Raw genomic sequence first — 13,037 nt, 5'->3', positions numbered from 1 at the left:
TATAACCTTTTATCTTTTGTGTCTGGCTGGTTGGAATTACTGAGCTGTTCTCTGTAGGGAGAATCATGTTGGTGTCTGGATGTCCTCTGACTTTCGACATGTTTCATTAAGTAAGTCCCTTCGGCTGCTCCCTTGTTTGCACTCAGGGTCGCCACAACAAATCCAAGGTGGATCTGCGTGTTGATTTGGCACAGATTTTACACCAGATGCCCTTCACAACTCCACATTACATAGAGAAATTAAACTGTCTAATAAATTCAGGTTGAACTGGAACTGCCAGGACCTTTTTCAACAACTTTCTTTGATCCATAGGGACTGTTTGTTGAATTGTTGAAGTTCTCCTGAGGCACCATAAATTTGGTCAGGCAATGACTGAGAAGACTGGTCACTTTTTGACAAGGTGGGGCCTTTGTGTATCTGATACTGGGTCAAGTGATAACACAGTCCTTCAGCTTAAGACATTTGGGCCTTAGAAATGTTTGGAGAGTCAGTTCCTTTTGTTAATATTGCACTTTGCTATTTAAATGATGATATCATGTGAAATGTGTCCATTATATACATAAGTTATCCAGCTGTACAGAGAGACAGGCCAACAGAGTATTTATAATGTCACCAGCCTTGGCTGGGGAAATGACCTATGATGCACTGGCATCCTGTCCAGGGCAAATCATAGACTCTCACCACTTCATCCACCTGGAGACATACTCCAAGTTTACTTAGTTACTTACTTTAGCTGTCTTCATTGCGACTCAAACTGAACCATACTATATTTAAACCACGTAATGATTCCATACCAAGACAGTAAATGATGTTGGGATCCAGTTCTCCAAAGCACCTCATCTGATCTTCAGCAGAGCGATTACTGCCTTAGCAGAAACCTTGCCGCTCACACACATCAGTCTCTTCAAGGTCTGTTTTGCTTCAGTTGTAACTTCATATATATATATATATATATATATATATATATATATATATATATATATATATATATATATATATATATATATATATTAGGTTTTAATAGACACTGATTCATTGATATTCTTGCCAAACTGCCCAGGGATTTGACAGAACAGCTTGGAGCAAGCAGAGTAAAAGGGACAGACAAAACAAAGGGAGACAGAATGAGTGGGAGTAAAAAGGAAGAGAAATTTATACCAGATTTGCAGTCACATGTTGAGATGGCAGCAATGACAAAACCTTCTCTTGCCGGCAGGCTGATGTAAATAGACTTGATTTCACTGGCTTTTATTCTCACTGCGCTCACTCATTCTTCTTCTCCTATTTACTGACTCAAACTTGATGAACAAGAGCAGCCAAGAGATGAGCAGGTGGCCTGGTCTCACCTGGCAAGAGAACACATATGACAAAATCAAACCAGGTCGGTCAAAGGTGAGGCCTGCCAGGTTCCCTGTAGAGTGAAGAAAGGTATCAACAGCGCACAGATGACCAAATGTGTGTAAACGAGAGTTATCACTGTGGGTTGGCTTCAGCATTGCTTTTGGATTATTTCTGACATGCAAGAAACAAGACAAGGGAAGAATAAGTAGTTTCTCAGTTAGGGCAGTCTCCCATTGCCGAGTTTTGTTACCCAATTGGATATATTTTAGGCAAACACACACACAAAAAAGAAATCGGATATCCAAATCAGGGCCTGAAAATGGGTGTGATCTGTGGTAAAAGCAGTGTTGTAGAACACACACACACACACAAAAAAAATAAACACACCAAAAAGTTTTAAACATTTAAAAATTTGTACCATCTGGTTAACTTATGATCAACTAAACAGGAATAATCAGATTTAACTGGTAGGTGCTCTTGTGTAAAAAGTAGCTTAAAATGGACAAGCGGGTACAATATGCAGTAATCAGGATCTCCCGTGTCCGTGACCCTCCTCCACCACATCAGCTCTTTTGATGAAGAGTGCAATATGCTTTGTATTGGTTGTATTCTGCAATATTCCATTTATTCAGCGATGCACAGGGTAACAAAAAGTAATAACCTAAACACAGATATGATTAATAAAATTTGAAGTTTCGTAACAGTTATGGTGACAGCATTTTTTTATTATTATTACTAGGTCCATTAGTCAGAAGGCCTAGTTGTTGGAAAGTCAGTTGGGTATCAGGTATTTTAAAAAAAAAAAAAAACACACACACACAGGAAAAAGAAGAAAATCTCTTCAGCTTTATTTGAAATATTCAAAAAAACAAAATAAAACAAAACCACTAGCCCTAACCCAAATCCCAGTTCCACTGAAAATAGTGCTGTACCTGGGATTTACATTTACCAACTCTCATTTAAACCACTTCTACCAACATACAGTATATGCTGCATTCAAGATGACAGTAAAAACTCAGAAAATCCAAGTTGGGAACTTGAAAGTTTAAATAATAATAATAATCACCCCCCCCCCCACACACACACACACCCCTCTTCACTTGATCAACATCAATCAATTCAATCAATTTTATTTATATAGCGCCAAATCACAACAAACAGTTGCCCCAAGGCGCTTTATATTGTAAGGCAAGGCCATACAATAATTACGTAAAAACCCCAACGGTCAAAACGACCCCCTGTGAGCAAGCACTTGGCGACAGTGGGAAGGAAAAACTCCCTTTTAACAGGAAGAAACCTCCAGCAGAACCAGGCTCAGGGAGGGGCAGTCTTCTGCTGGGACTGGTTGGGGCTGAGGGAGAGAACCAGGAAAAAGACATGCTGTGGAGTGGAGCAGAGATCAATCACTAATGATTAAATGCAGAGTGGTGCATACAGAGCAAAAAGAGAAAGAAACACTCAGTGCATCATGGGAACCCCCCAGCAGTCTAAGTCTATAGCAGCATAACTAAGGGATGGTTCAGGGTCACCTGATCCAGCCCTAACTATAAGCTTTAGCAAAAAGGAAAGTTTTAAGCCTAATCTTAAAAGTAGAGAGGGCGTCTGTCTCCCTGATCTGAATTGGGAGCTGGTTCCACAGGAGAGGAGCCTGAAAGCTGAAGGCTCTGCCTCCCATTCTACTCTTACAAACCCTAGGAACTACAAGTAAGCCTGCAGTCTGAGACCGAAGCACTCTATTGGGGTGATATGGTACTATGAGGTCCCTAAGATAAGATGGGACCTGATTATTCAAAACCTTATAAGTAAGAAGAAGAATTTTAAAATTCTATTCTAGAATTAACAGGAAGCCAATGAAGAGAGGCCAATATGGAAACAATATATAGCTGTCCACACTTTGTTGTTGTCATCATCACAAGTACTGTAGAAAAAAAAAATTATATACATACGTACACACACACACACCAAAAAATGTCATTCTAATCCAGTTACATTTTTTCCGCAAATCTGATTGGTTAATTGTGTGAGATTTCAGACCGTATAATATCAGGTGTAAGGTCGCAAAATATTTGACTGTATCATAAGATTTCATGTATTACTCCACACCCTGACTGCACGTGCTGCTACGCAGATGTCAGCAATGCTGGTGTCAGCTCAGAGCGAGAGAAAGTCGCGTAGTGACGACAGTGCTGAAATGGGTGAATTTAAGATACTATACCAAAGTACTGATATGGATTCTGATACAGAATTTCTGTTTCACATGTGATGGATTACTCCGCGCCCTGACCACTGTTGGAGCGACACTGCCTCACCAACTGAATTACCTACAGGAAAATGAACTGTGCAAACGATGGAATTGTGTTGGAATAAGAATTACCCCCTTGTGTCTGATGATTTGCGGATGTTCATGCTGGATTATGGTCGCAAATATTCATCGCCGGTAAAGTTAAATTTGCAACCGTATAACCAGCATGAACATCCACAAATAGGACACAACAGGGTTATTCCCGAAATGCACTTTTGTTTTTGTTCCCATTTTTCATGAGCTGAACTCAGAAAAATCTAAAACATTTTTCTATATCCACAAATGACCTATTTCTCTCAAATATTCTTCACAAACCAGTCTAAATCTGTGTTACTGAGCACTTCTCCTTTGCTGAGATAATCCATCCCACCTCACAGGTGTGGCATATCAAGATGCTGATTAGACAGCACGATTATTGCGCAGGTGTGCCTTACCTGGCCACAACAAGAAGGCCCTCCCTAAGGTCCTTCTCCCCTGATTGCTCCATGTAGATGGGCATCTATCTCTAAGAAGAGTTCTGGTAGATCCAAACTGCTTTCATTTACGGATGATGGGGACCACTGTGCTCATTGGGACCTTCAAACCAGCAGAAATGTTTCTGTATCCTTCCCCATATTTGTGCCTGGAGACAATCCTGTTTCGGAGGTCTACAGACAATTTCTTTGACTTCATGCTTGGTTTGTGCTCTGACATGCATTGTCAACTGTGGGACCTCATATGTAGACAGATGTGTGCACGCGCATTTCCAAACCATGTCCAATCAACTGAATTTCCCCCAGGTAGACTGTAGAAACAGCTCAAGGATGATCCGTGGAAACAGGATGCACCTGAGCTCAATTTTGAGTTTCATGGTAAAGGCTGTGGATACTTATGTACGCGTGATTACTTGGCTTTTTTTTAAACATAAGTTTGCAAAAATCTCAAAACACACACACACCTTTTTCACATTGTCACATTTGAGGGAAAACAATTTAAAGTTACTACAGATATGTCTGGTAAATGTCTGAAGTCATTGCATTTCCTTATGATTATGGTTTGTAATGGATAGGACTTGAAGCACCCACCCAAATATAGCTCAAAAATAATGCAGGAAATTGAAAAAAAAAACTAAAATTTTGTTAGGTAAAGGCCACCTGCTCAGCTGGCACAGCACACGGGTGTCCTTTATTTTCATTTCAGAGAGTTAGCAACCCTATACGCAAGTGATCAATGTTTAAAGCACAAAGTCCAAATATCAAACAGCAGTCAAAGATCACAGCAGAAAATACAGTTGTAAACCAGGACATCTGACCTGGAAGACAAACACACAGAAACACTAGGACAAAAGCAACTAACAAACCATAAACCATAAAGCTACAGTAAAAAGCACAGTTTAAATAGACTGGGAGGTGATTATAATTGACCACAGCTGCACTGATGGCTAAATGAGTTCAGGTGTGAGCAAAAACAGGAAGAAAGCACACCAAACAAGAACAGAGAATATAGTTTCAAAGTAAAACAGGAAGTAGGGTGAAACTGACAAGCCATTAGAATAAAACTAAAATAGGACATTTAAAAATAAACCTAAACCCCAAAAACACTTAGTAAACAAGACTGAAACAGATATTCACTTAAAGAATAAACCAGAACTAAAGCTACTAAAGAGTTAAATGGGCAGCAATTTCTAAAACACAAACTTAACCAAAAGTGAAATTACTGTAGAACAAATACAACACAGAATGCACCACTAGATACTAAAAACACAGTGGACAGACAGCAGGGACATGAACCACAAAACAGAGTGCACATCAGCCCTCTGATGCCTTTCATTTGTAACTGTAACAGATTACAAATACCATATTTTAATCATAACTGTGTAATTTCTGTGACCCTTTTTCCTCACATTTGAAACCTCTTATAGTCATTACATCGCCTCGCCAATGAATCAAGCTAAGCTTGATTATGTCCTGAAACTTGGAAAACAGTTTAAATTCTATTAGGCAGCTAATTAAAAAGGTTCATTGTCTATAAAGACATCATCGTGTTCATTTCCTTTGTAGTCAGTCATTGACATTGCACAGGCCTTCAATTTGGTCACATCTGCCATTTTGCAGTTGAAAGTCTATTTCAGCAGTAACACTTTGATATGCAACACTTCATAGAGCCAAAGCACCAGTTGAAGCCGTTACAGTGCGTTCAGCTCACTAATAGATTTATTACAGGGCTAGAGCCACCTTATTAAAGAGGGCAATCGCAGGGGGTGATCTTTAAATCTGCATGGAACACCAGCCCAAAAAAGATTCATAAATTAGTGCTGTAGGGTGAGAATGTGAAAGAGATATCAAGCAACAAATCCTCAAACCAGAGAGAATAGTCATACAATCAGGCTCACTGTAAAGTTATCAGGGTCCATCACCATACCTCATCCTTAATCATCAGCAGCAGAGAAAGGCCATTGCCCAAGTAAATTACCTCTTTAGCATTTGATTATTCACTTTTTTCCATGTTTTTTCTGCTCTCTGGAAACAGACAGTGAAAAGAATGCAAAAAAAAAAAAAAAAAATAGACCTGCCAGCAGGTATACATAGGGATCAAGCCCAATAAGTGAACCTCTCCCTGAGCCCCCGCGAGGCCCATGTGACTCAGAAAATTGCAGATGTAGGGATGTGGGCGACGGCACTGTCACACCAACTTTGCCTGCAAAATGGCAAACTTTAATCAAGACGTCCACACTTTTTCAAAACATCTACTGAATCACAGCCATTCCTCCCAACATGTGCATGAGGTGCTGTGTGCACAGGTAACTATGGTGTCACACAGTCTGTCATTATTATATGATATGGGACTTTGCCAACTTCTGATTGGCCCATTTGCCACTTTCTGAGTTGTACCACATGCCGAGTTGACCGCTGGTGGAGCCGAGTAGACCGCGCGTGTGAAACGAGTACACCTCGCGTGCAGCATAGCGCTAGCTAATCGAGCGACGCCTTCTATCGATAACGACCAATCAGATAACGCGATACAACGCCTACTTTGGCTGTCAGTTTATTGACAAGATGGCAGAAGACAGGTTTGCGTTTGTTAGCAACGCTGACTTAAAACGAATTTTACACAAAAAAGATGCGAAGAACACCCACAGAAATACACAGTCAGTAGCCAACCTGTTTCGCAAGTACGTCATTGAAAAGGGACATGCACCCAATTTTGAAATTTATGACAGACAGATGCTTGACGGAGTACTCGGTCGATTTTACGCGGACGTTAGACAGGCGAATGACGAACTTTATAAGAAAACAAGCCTGATGACTCTTTGTCACAGACTTAACAGGCATCTCCAGTTGATCGATGGGATGTCAGTTGGTGCAGTATGACAGTAATAATAAAGAGTTGAAACTTGAGATTGATTTTTCAGTTTTAGTATGTTTGACAAACTCCCAATTTTCTTGTTTACCATATAATAAAGCAGTTATAGACTTTTGATTTTGGTGTACCCATGATTATGCGAACATGGTCAGGATGGGGTTCACCTCGGCCAAGGCCTCGGTGAACCCCATCAAAAGCTCATCAAAAGTCTATAATTGTATAGTATTAAAAATCGAATTTGCCTTCATATCTGTTGGTGATTGGGCAATGGATTGAGTTGAATATTTTTTTAAATATGACAATCACAATAACAGTCACTTAAAGGTGCTTCTTCTTAATAAGGTTTAACCTGACACATCTGCTGAACAAGCACATTGGAAATAGTGTTAAGAAAAAAAAAAACTTCCTCAGTAATTTTGATTATAGCAAGGACCCTCAAGCACACCAAACTCAGTGTGGTGACTGTCCTTTAACATATCCTGCACCTCCCTCATATACTTGTCTGCCACACCAGACTTCCTTTGACAATACCACATCTTTTCTCTTGGCACTCTCAAACAAACAACACAACTCCTTCTGGCCTTCTCTACACTTGTCCATGAGCACTCTCAGAGCAAATGTTGCATCAGCAGTGCTCAGTCTGTGTAATTTAAACCTATTAATCCTGAAAATTATAGAACATTCTTTTTTGAACATTGCTGGGCTTTTAATGATAAGTTGTTGAGATATGAATTTCATACTTTTCTATGTATGCAATTTCAGATTATTACTTCCCCACTTGTGGCACCAACTTGTGACTGACTACTACTTTTACATTTTTCTGTGTCATTGGACCATGATTCATGTTTATTGGACTTAATCATCTTAATAACATAAATGCGTGAGTGTCCAAAGAATGTGTGAGCAGGCTGACACTAGTGAACAAAGCAGAAGGTGTGCTGACACTTGATGCACGCACGTCATCATGACGATCCCACCCGCTGTGTTCCCAGCTGGATGCTGTGCTTTGTTCCACCGACTGCCGCACGCTGAGCACTGGATGCTGTGTATATAAAATAATTATTTCGTAATGAATTAATCATTTTTTCTGCAAGTTAGCTGCTGAAAATGGCTCTAATCGCTTCCTGAATCACAGAGGAGCGCTCCAGCCTGAGCCATTCGCGCATGCCAAACGAGCTGGAGAAAACATTTGGAGCCATTTAAAAAGGTAATTATTTGTCATGTTTACATTCTTATGGCTTGGTAAAACAGTTGCATGCACTTTTCTTCTTGTGTGCATTTGTAAAAGTATGTTTATGACAGATTTAACATCTGTTATAATCCCTCAGACAAGCTGTGCTCTGATGCGGTGTGCTGACGCAATCACTCGCTCTGTTCACTTCTTCTTTAGTCCACTTGACAAGCTGCAAGTAATGTTTGTGAGCAGATAGCGACACGCTGCACGACATTTATGCGTAAAAGATTTTTTTTAGCATTTCAAAATTCTCTTTGCACAATTGCACGCACTGACGACCCTCTCACATTCAGTCTGCACCCGTTAAAGACAAGTTTACTCTTTTGCATGACAGGGCGTGCAAGTGTCAGTGGGCCTAGAAGTTGAAAAAGTATAGGTTTTACATTTGATGCAATTTGCATGAAAATGCAAAGGTAGAAATGAGCATAACCATAGCTCATTGTAGAAGATGCAGTAAATTTAACAGAATGTGGGAACAGATGAATTTTGTTTGATTGTTGACTCACGCACAGTGTGGGAGTTTAAAACCAAAATTCATTTTTGTTTATTATACTGCCACCTGCAGGTGAAATAATATAATTATTGGTATATGTGTAACATGAACAGATCTTTATCATCCATTAAAATGTCATCTTGCTAAGTTGTACGGTGTGAGCCATGCCCACTTTCATATTGTCTCATTTTGAAAAATAAAAAAAGCAAAATTGGACCAAATATGAAAAGAAATTACACACATCATTTCTACATGAAACACAATTGTTTTCTCAACTTTGGTGGTATATGATATAATATATGGAAAGATATTAATATGATTTTTCATATTTTGAAAATATAGATGAATGAACATCCAAATAGACCATAGGTATCAGTGTATGAAAGTTTGATCTTTATTCACTGGATATGATGTAAATGGTTCAGCTCTGAGGACAAACAGATGATGTTTGGTTCATTTTTGAAATTTTGAGGGGGGGGGGGGGGGGGGATTTTGTCTGTCATTTGCATAATGAGGCATGTCCACTTTATACTTATACAATCATCATCAAATTGTAGGGTTCAACTCAGACTGGATCCCCGATCATACCATGCAAATTTTGTACAATTCCGTGCATATTTTTATATTATTCTTCTACATTGACGGACCCCCTATTGACATACATTTACCACATTTCTTACACTGCCTTTGCTTGTTCTTGCAAAGATATGTAACACTTTCTGTTTTGACTGCTCCCAGTGGTCTGTTCTCCTTTATAAAGTTGCCATTGTTTGAGCTATCATGCTTTTAATACCTTAAGCTCTAATTCATCCCTAGATAGCACTTGCAAAGAGTGTCATCAATCGAAGTGATGGCCTGGGGTGAGATTCCTTTGTTAATGTTTTACATATGTAGCATGGGCAAATTACATGTACTGCACAGGACACAAGAACACTTTTTAGGCTCTTTATTCTGAACAAATAAATAATTGAAACATTTAAAATTTATTATTCTACGAGGGTAGGCTGAAAAGTTCTAAGGCTGACTATGATGCAGTTGTCGAATTGAACAAATTCAGGGTTATTTTTCTACATAGTCTCCCTGTAACGCCACACACTTCTTCCAGCGGTGCTTGAGTGCTTCGATTCCCTTGGCATAGAAGCTTTCATCTTGAGAGTCAAAATAGTCCTCAACGGCAGCCATCACCTCATCATTGCTCCGATAGTGCTTCCCAGCCAAGTTTTTTTTTCAGGTTTGGGAACAGATGAAAGTCCGAGGGTGCCAAGTCAGGGGAGTATGGTGGGTGATCTACCAGTTCGAATCCACACTTGTGGATAGTGGCCATGGCCACTGTTGACTTGTAAGCTGGGGCATTGTCTTGATGGAACAGCACCCCTTTCGTCAGCTTTCCTGGTCACTTCTTTTTGATAGCCTTGCGTAACTGTCTCAGTAGGTTAGAATAGTACTGTCCATTTATGGTTTGTCCCTTTTCAAGATAGCTCGTCCACAAACACAATGCCCTTGGCATCCCAGAAAACTGAAACCATGACCTTCCCCGCAGACTAAACAACCTTGGCCTTCTTTGGAGGTGGTGACCTTGGGTGTTTCCACTGCATTGATTGTTTTTTTGTCTCTGGTTCAAAGTGGTGAACCCAACACTCATCCTGGGTAAGAAAATGTTCCATGTAATTGGCTGGATCCTCTTCAAATTGCGCCAAGTTTGCCTTCGAGATGACTAGCTTGGTGCGTTTCTGATCAGGCGTCAGAACACGTGGCACCCATCGAACTGACACCTTTGACATTCCAAGTTCTTCATGCAGAATGTGTTCAATTCTCTCACGGGATATTCCCACAGCATCTGCTAGCTGATTAATCGTCGATCATCTGTCGTCCATCACCATTTCATGAACAAGGTCAATGTTTTTCTGGGTTGTGGCTGTTGCAGGCCGCCCAGACCTTGGGTCATCTTCAAGGCTCTCTCTGCCCCTCTTAAATTCAGCTGCCCACTTCTACACTGTAGATATGGAGGGAACTTCATCCCCTAATGTAGCAACCATATCCGCATGAATGTCCTTGGGCTTTAACCCCTTCTTATGCAGGTACTTAATCACACCGCAATGCCAGATTTTGGCCATTTTTGCCGTTTCCCTCTACCACAAACTTTCAAACTTGGCTATGAACCACAAACTACCTCACAACCTGGAAGAAAAAAACACAGTTAGTCATCAGAAGAGTTGAACTTAATGCATGCCAAGTTTTATTGAAATGGCATTTCTCCTTCTTGGTGAGCCTTAGCACTTTTCAATCTATCCTCATAAGTGAAATTGACACAGTTACTTTATTATTAAAATACATAAAACCAGCAAAAGACAAATATTAACAAGAGGAAAGAAAATAACTAACACGGAAAAGATAATAACTGTAGTGGCTCCGATAACATGGCTCTTAAATAAGGCCTGCGCGATGGGCGTGAGCACGTGCCTTGCCACTGCCAACTGACTTCAGCGTTCTCCTGGACCGCCACTGTCATGGTCATCTTGACGCTACAGGAAGATCTATACCAATCAACCACTGTGTGTCGCAACCAAGAAGTCAAGTCAAGATAACATACTATACATCTCACTGCCTCTCTTATAGCCCCCAACTCTCACCTGATTGCAGGGGTCTCCCCAAATACGGAAATGCCTGCAGTGGGTGTTAATTATAAACAATGTGATGTTTTCCACTAAGCTATATTCTACCCTGCTACAAAGTCAATGTCCTGGTGACTTAATTCATACACAGCTTCTCTGAAAAATGTAGCACCCATACTGGACATTAACTGTGGCAGGGTGTCCAAACTCAAAGTAATAGTGCTACATGCTGACCTAGGGAGATGGAAAGGGTTGAAATCTACCCCAGCATTTGTTCTCTTACTCTGCCACTGTATTGGAGTGGGTACAGTAACCTCAATATCCCTATCCGAACTGCTACGAGTCACAGGAACACCTACCCCTTGCTCAGACTTATACTTGGGAACAGCACGTTCCACAACCGCAGACTCATCAGCATCTATAGGCTGTAACATTTCACTGTTCTGAGCAGAAACATAATCTCTTTGTTCCTCTTGTCCCTGATTGAACCTTGAGTCAGAGGTCTCCTCTGTCACAACATACTCGGGATCTGAGACAATCTGGAGTAATCTCGGTAGAATGGGGTGCTGGAGGAGCGGGACCACTAACATCTGTTTTCCTGGGTACAGGACCTGGACCAACACAAGGCCTAAGATTTTCTCTGTGGACTCTTTTTGAGGGACCGCCCTCCATTGGCTCCACTGTATATGTGTTGCCCTGCACATCAACAACCCTATACACTGCAGGACTCCAGGCATCCTGAATCTTGTTTCTGCCTTGTTGACATTGACGTAGATAAATGAGCTGGCCTACTTCAACAAGGGGACAATACACCTTGTCAAACACCTCCAGTCTTTCCAGAGCTTTTTGTTCAGTATGCCATCTGGGTCTGTCATGGGCCTCATTTAACCGTTCCTGATGAACCACTAATCAATCATGTTTTCTGTCCAACACTTGTTCCTGGCCTAACAAAGCATCCACAGGAAGGTATGCATGCACTCCAAACAACAGTATGGTGAATGTCCTGTGGTGGCATGAGGAGTGACATTGTAGGCATAAACAAGCTCTGGCAAATGTTGAGGCCAACAGCATTTCTTTTCTGGTGGCAGCGTGTGTAGTAGGTCATGGAGTGTCCTATTGAAGTGCTCACACTGTGCATTTCCCTGTGGGTGATGTGGGGAAGTGCACGTTTTCTTAACACGATACAACTTGCACAATTCCTGTATAACCTTACTCTCAAATGTCTTGCCTTGGTCTGAAGGTAATCTCTCAGGCTGTCATGGTTTGGCCCTGTCCTGGCTCCTGTTATGATTTTGCCCTCCTTCTGTGATCCTGCCCTATAGCTGGATTTGTAGACCAAAGTTGGGAACAGTGCTATCATGCCAAGATGTCCATCCTTTTTTAGCACATCCACTGACTAACACCTGTGACTCTCACCATCCTGTACAGTCCTTCTCTCTGCCACTGTTGTGAAACACTCCAGTTCAGTGCCAGCAACACAGCCAGCCTTCCTCACCAGGCTGTCCAAATTTTATTTGGTGCTTTTGTCCTCTCTCTCTCTCTCTCTCGTGCGGTGAGATTGAGAACATATTTGGAACAGCCTAAAAGGTAATTATTTGTAATGTTTTAATAGCTTAGTAAAACAGTTGCATGTTCATTCTGTCTTTATAAGTAGCTGTAAAAGTATGTTTATCATCGATTTAGCATCTTGTTGTAATAGATCAGATGAGGTGC

This window comes from Thalassophryne amazonica, chromosome 8 (genome assembly GCF_902500255.1).
Source record: "Thalassophryne amazonica chromosome 8, fThaAma1.1, whole genome shotgun sequence".
In the NCBI taxonomy this organism is placed as follows: Eukaryota; Metazoa; Chordata; class Actinopteri; order Batrachoidiformes; family Batrachoididae; genus Thalassophryne; species Thalassophryne amazonica.
Note: the sequence above shows the minus strand (reverse complement) of the source record.